Below are 5,783 nucleotides of genomic sequence, written 5' to 3' on the forward strand. Positions count from 1 at the left end.
AATATCGATTGGTGGCCTAGGATGTGGTCCTCTCTCTGTTTCTGGTTCAGGAATTTTCTGATCAAGTCTTTTGGGACAATATATATTTTTATTTATTAACCTTTGCCAAGTAAAGTTTTGTCATTTACAGATAAACTGCTGCTTTTCTGACCTACTAAGACATCATCTTTGAGGAACTTCTGGACTGCATTGGACTAAAATCCTACATCGGAGCTGACCACTCTAAATCAAGATTTCTAGAACTCAAAGGTGATGAGGTTTGTGAATTTCAACTGATACAAAATGGTTAATAATGAAAATAAATCCCTGAACAGATTGAATGTGTCTTAGGTTCTGTATATGGAACTATTGTGGACATTTTACAGTGTTCTCCGTAGGTCTCTTCAGAAAGACTTGCTTTGGAAACCTCACTAAGTGAACTGGACTCTACCTTAAATACCTGGTGCAGACTAAATACGCCGAACACTCCTTTGGACTTTGAAGCGCATGCTAATGTGGGAAGAAGCAGTAGACTGCTATCCAATGGTGGGCACGTCCCAATCATGGACTAGTTCATGCTTCAGTGCATAGGTCCGCCTGTTACTCTATGTGACTCTGCCACCAGTCATGCCTTATGACAGTTTCCCCACACACCCCATTTTAGAGTCTCAATTATGAGCCCTTGGCTGCCATTTCAACCTTGGGTTGGTGGTCTCCCTCATCCGGGTGATGTGTTGTATTTGTCTCTTAAGACTTAATAAAGGTTCTTTTTAAATTAGATTCAAAATGAGGTTTCTTTTGTACCCTTAAACTTTTTTTACAGAAAGGAAGCAGTTGTTGACATACAATTCACATCATACAATTAAATGCTTTCTTATGGAAAAGCTCAAGCCAAAGCAAGATCAGCAAATTGGAAGAAGAGTCATTGGTCTCTTCATCCATTCAGCCACATGGTCACAGCCTTAGCCTCCATGGGCCAGGAAGCCAGCCCACCTGTCACTGTTCCACACTTTTGGATGAGGCAGTTATCCCATAGTCTCAGTCCTGCATTTGGTCTGGGCCATTTCAGACAGATCTTGGGTATACTCTTTGAAGGACCTTGGTTTCTCCCTGCTGCAACTTAAAAGATGGCTCATCCTTATAGCCAGCAGGGTGGTAAGAGAAACTGAGCAGTCCCCTCTTATATACTGGGAAGCATAGTGCACCCAACCATCTGGTGGGGATCATAGAGCCTTGGATAGAGAAGCTTTATTGGTAAATTAGAATCCACAACTATTTTAGTATGTAAAGTACAGTGCCATTATAATACCTGGTATAATGAACAATTCCTTAAGAGCATCAGACACACAATCAATCTCCAAACTCCAAATGCCTAAGTGTCTCAGCAGCATGAAGGACTTTTCTTCTTTTGCAGAGTTGATTTGGATCAGGATCTAAGTAGCATTCACATATTAATCTATAGATCTGTCCTGGATAGCCTGAAATTAACAAGAAAACTGGAATTGTTCCAGGGTCCTTGGGGCAAACAAATAACATTCATCTGCTAACCAAAGATCTGGAGGTTGGAGTCCATGAAGACCTTAGAAGAGCGGTCTGGGCATCTATTTGAGGAAAATCATCCATCTGACTCTGGACCACATGGGGCTGCATTGAGTCCTAATCAAATCCCAGGCAACTGGTAGGGATTATCCTTGAAACCACCGATTTCCCCAAGCTCAGATCTGTGTGCTCCAGCCTTGAGCTACAGGAGGCATTATTGCTTCCCTGATTTTGAAATAAAAAGAGACAAGAGTTCAAATGACTACTTCAAGGTCTCCCAAGTGACTGGACCAGGTCCACAGTAGTGCCTGTCAGGAGTACAAAGTCCAACTCTTCCCTGCCTCAAGAATCTCCTACAACCTCAAACTTGGTCCAATCCTACCAACAAAGTCAAAACCAATAAATCCCGTTCTCTTCTCCCACGTGTTTGTCCTTGAGTGTATGGTACCTGTCTCCCCTCTTTTCAATGCTCCCGAGGGCAAGGTCTCTTATTCACGTACTTTTAGAGTTGCAGTTTCAGAGAGCCAGAGGGGTAGTTCTGTCCGATAGGGTCAAGGTGAAATGGACTTGGTGGTAGTGGGTTTGGGATGGGTTTTATAGTCCAACTCCTTGCAATTCTTGAGCTAGCTTAAATGGTGAGCACTAGGTTGGCAACAATGAAAGCTCAAAATTCATTTGCAGAGTCTCCACAGGGACTAAACTCCTGAACTCCTGATCATTAACCAGGAGTGTGAACAATCTTCCCCTGAGGTGTAGTCTCTTGCAAAACAAAACACATTGCCATTGAGGTGATGCTTGACTGAGCAACGCTATAGGACAGGGTAGAACTGTCCCTATGGTTCCTAGACTGCAACTTCATGGTTATAGAAAGCCCTCGAAGGGGCTGGTGGTTTCAAACAGCTGACCTTGAAGTTAGCATCCCAACGTATAGCCATGATGGCACCAGGGCTCCCAGATGCCATCCAGCCCTAGGAAGGGGAGTCTTCTTAGGGGCTTGCCTTGGTGTATCCTTGATGGAGACTGCTACACTGGAGTCACCTAGTCATGAGTCATGCCCTGACTGCCTTGGTCAGAAGGTCCCGGACCAGCCTTGTAAGGTCTCTGTCTAGCATAAGGAACGTGTCCCAGTCATGGTCCATTCCCATTCTATAATCCTGCCTGAAATGGTCAAGTCTTGATATATCACCAATCATACTTCTGTGACAGTTTCCTTTGTTCTCCCATGTACTATTTAAGCGACTGACTTAAATCCTTGGATGCCATTAAGGCCTCATGCTAAGTCTTCCTTGTCCGGGTGGTGCATCTTTGTCTTCTCTTGTCTTAATAATCTCCTTATATTTGGAATTTGGCATATTCTTTGTGCCCTACAGCACTCTCATTTGTTCCCATAACCCTTCACAAAAGCTTAATGTCCCCTAAACTTTCCCTCTTCACCCTGCCTCAATCTGGTGACCACTAACAACTTTATTCCCTAAGAATACTTGCCTACCCTAGAATATTTAATATAAATAGAAATATACTACTACATTTGTTCTTTTGTGACTGACTTATTTCACTTGGCATAATGCTCTCAAGGTTCATCAATGTTGGAGCATAATACAGAACTTTATTTCTCTTTTTGACTTTATTATAGGTAGCTGAATATATGTGGGTAAATTAAAATCCTTTTTGTATCTTCATCCACTGCATTCCAACTGTAAATTCAAGGACAAGCACTGTTGGAGGGTACAAAAGAGACTCCAAATTGCAAATATAATTTATGGAAAATGTTTATTAAGTCTTAAACAAGACAAACATCATCTGGTTTAGAGGAAGACCATTAGAACAAAGTCATAATTGTGACTGAGGGTTTACAGTCAGGCAGCTACTTAAAAGGGCATGGAACAAAGGGAAATTCTTAAGGAACTGAAACTGGATGATCACAATCTTTTTAAAAACACTGATGTAATTCATGTGCCATGCAATTAAATTGTTTGTATATTTTACAGAAGAATTGTGTGATCACCACAATCAGTTTTAGAACATTTTCTTAATTTTTGTGCTCATTGTTATTAGCACCCCATTTCCCCTCAATTTCCCTTGCCATAACCCTGAGAAACAATTATTCTAGTTTCTGTCTCCACAGATTTACCTATACTGGATTTTATGTAAGGAAAATCATACCAAAAAATTCCAACAGGGACAAAATAAAACAGAAAATCCTCAATCTAAAGAAAGCAGAAAATAAAAAGTAGAACAAATTAAAAACTTAAGATCAAACTTAACTGTATCTGCACGATTCACACCTCTGGTCATTGTCTAAGGGAGTTCAATGGAGACTTAATCCCTGTGGGGACTCTGCACATGGATTTGAGCCTTTTACTGTCATCCATAACTTTCTGCAAACTGGGCACTCAGAATTTAAGCTCTAATGCAATTCGTTCCTTTGATCTTGGGTTTTATTATTTACAATTCTTGGATCACACCAGCTGGTATGCTTCTTCCATGTGGGTTCAGCTGATACCTCATTTAGATAGCTGCTTGTTTAAAGACAAGATTTTAAGATGCTAGTCTTTCTAATAGTTGGGCACCATCTGATTTCTTCACCACACTTTGCTCTAGCATTCATACCTTCAGTGATCCATGGTAAAGAGCTGGGCCATATCATAAGAACTAACTTTTCTTGCTTCAGGGGCTTACATATAAGTGAGCTCAGAATCCAATCATATGAGCTGATCTCTTGAGACTCAGTTGCTTCCGTGTTTCTATGATCTCTAAGAAAGCAAGATACATTTCCTGGCAAATGGCTCCTGGGATGGTCATATTGTCTGTTTTCTACTGTCCCTGAGTTGGTTCCTCTGGGCAAGTCCCATATCTTGAGAAGCATATTGCTTGCCTCAGAGCTACTTGGATGGGTGGCATGCATTTTTGCCAGCACAATCCTGTCAACTTGTTAGGAGCATGAGGCTTAAATCCCTCAAGTCATGGATTTTTGTCCCTGTGGTGTTCCAGAACAGATCGGCTCTTTGCTCTTAAACTACCCTCATCTCATGTTCCAGACCAGGAAACAGACTGACTCAAGGGCACACAGTGTTGGGGAAAGGAGCTGCTTGAGGTGGGGAGCACCTGAGGACTCTCAGGATGATAAGGATAGACCCTACGAGGCATGGGTCTAGAATAGAATTGGGGCTTAAACTAAAACCAGTTTGCAAAATAGGGAGTTTCTTGGTTGTGAGGCAAAAAGACAAGACACGAACATGTACCCACGTGCACACGCACACGTACACACCACAGGGGAAGTTGTCACAAGCATATCTGACAACTGCGTGCCTGAGCTAGGATTTCAACTTGACCACCCTACCCAGGAGGCACTGAGTTTTTTTGACAGCCTCCTTATTCAACAAATTGTGATCGAATTGAACCATGAACAGGAGAGAAATGGTTGCTACACACTTACTTGTAGCCTAGCAAGGGAAGCAGATGCTGCGGATGTGATTTCCACCCAAGGATACCCACATCCAATGTAAGCTCAGGCCACTATGGGAGCCCAGCCCAGCCGATCCCAGGGACTCACATGACAGTCTTATGCTGAAGACACTGTCCTTACTGTCATCATTTCTGGAGGAGGTACCCTTGAGGAGTGTCTCCTCTTCAAGTAATGCAGAGTAGGTTGAGCTTGTGAAGGACCTTTGGGATCTTGTGATTTCCATGAGAATTGGATGGGTTTTGAGACTTGGAGAAGAGGTGAGCTTCCCCTTTAGACCAAGGCTTTTCAAAGTAGTCAGTTGGGAACCCAAGCTCTCAGTTGAGCCCTCCATGGTTTTGGCATGGAGGGATCACATATGAGTTGGCGCCCTTTGACTTGCTGAATGGGCTGCTATGAGCTGTGGGTTACAGAATCTCAAAAAATGACAAAAGTTCAATTGTTCTGAAAGAATTTATTTTACTCTTCCTTAATAATGCAGAGTGCCAAAATGCTTTCTTCCTCAAATTTGTGATTTAGCTTCCATTGACTTTGGCCATTATATCAGTGACATGCACAGATATCTAGGGGAAATATTTTTAGGAGAAAATAAAGAAAAAGCCTGATTTTTGCTTCCTGGTCATTCAAATTGTTAAGTTTTAGAGTTTTCTTCTTTTCCAGGCTGTTTTCTAAAGAAAAGATGACTGGCCCCTTGGAGCTGGCACTCCCAGCTTCCCCGTGCATATGTTTATAGGTTTAGTATTAAGGATAGCAGATGGACATTAGGCCTCCACTCAAGTACTCCCTCCATGCAAGAATACTT

The 5,783-nt window shown here is 42.1% G+C and overlaps 1 long non-coding RNA gene across 1 annotated transcript in view; it reads right to left on the reverse strand.

Moving 5' to 3' along the window:
• LOC123521678 overlaps positions 1 to 1,451 on the reverse strand; it is a 5,372-nt gene extending 3,921 nt beyond the window's left edge. Inside the window, exon 1 of the long non-coding RNA XR_006680065.1 lies at positions 1,289 to 1,451. This is a non-coding gene — a long non-coding RNA (uncharacterized LOC123521678). The remainder of the gene's footprint in view (positions 1 to 1,288) is intronic.
• Positions 1,452 to 5,783: the final 4,332 nt, after the last annotated feature.

The sequence above is a fragment of the Echinops telfairi genome, unplaced genomic scaffold (assembly GCF_000313985.2).
Source record: "Echinops telfairi isolate 266 unplaced genomic scaffold, ASM31398v2 ScPeMD7_34;HRSCAF=130, whole genome shotgun sequence".
In the NCBI taxonomy this organism is placed as follows: Eukaryota; Metazoa; Chordata; class Mammalia; order Afrosoricida; family Tenrecidae; genus Echinops; species Echinops telfairi.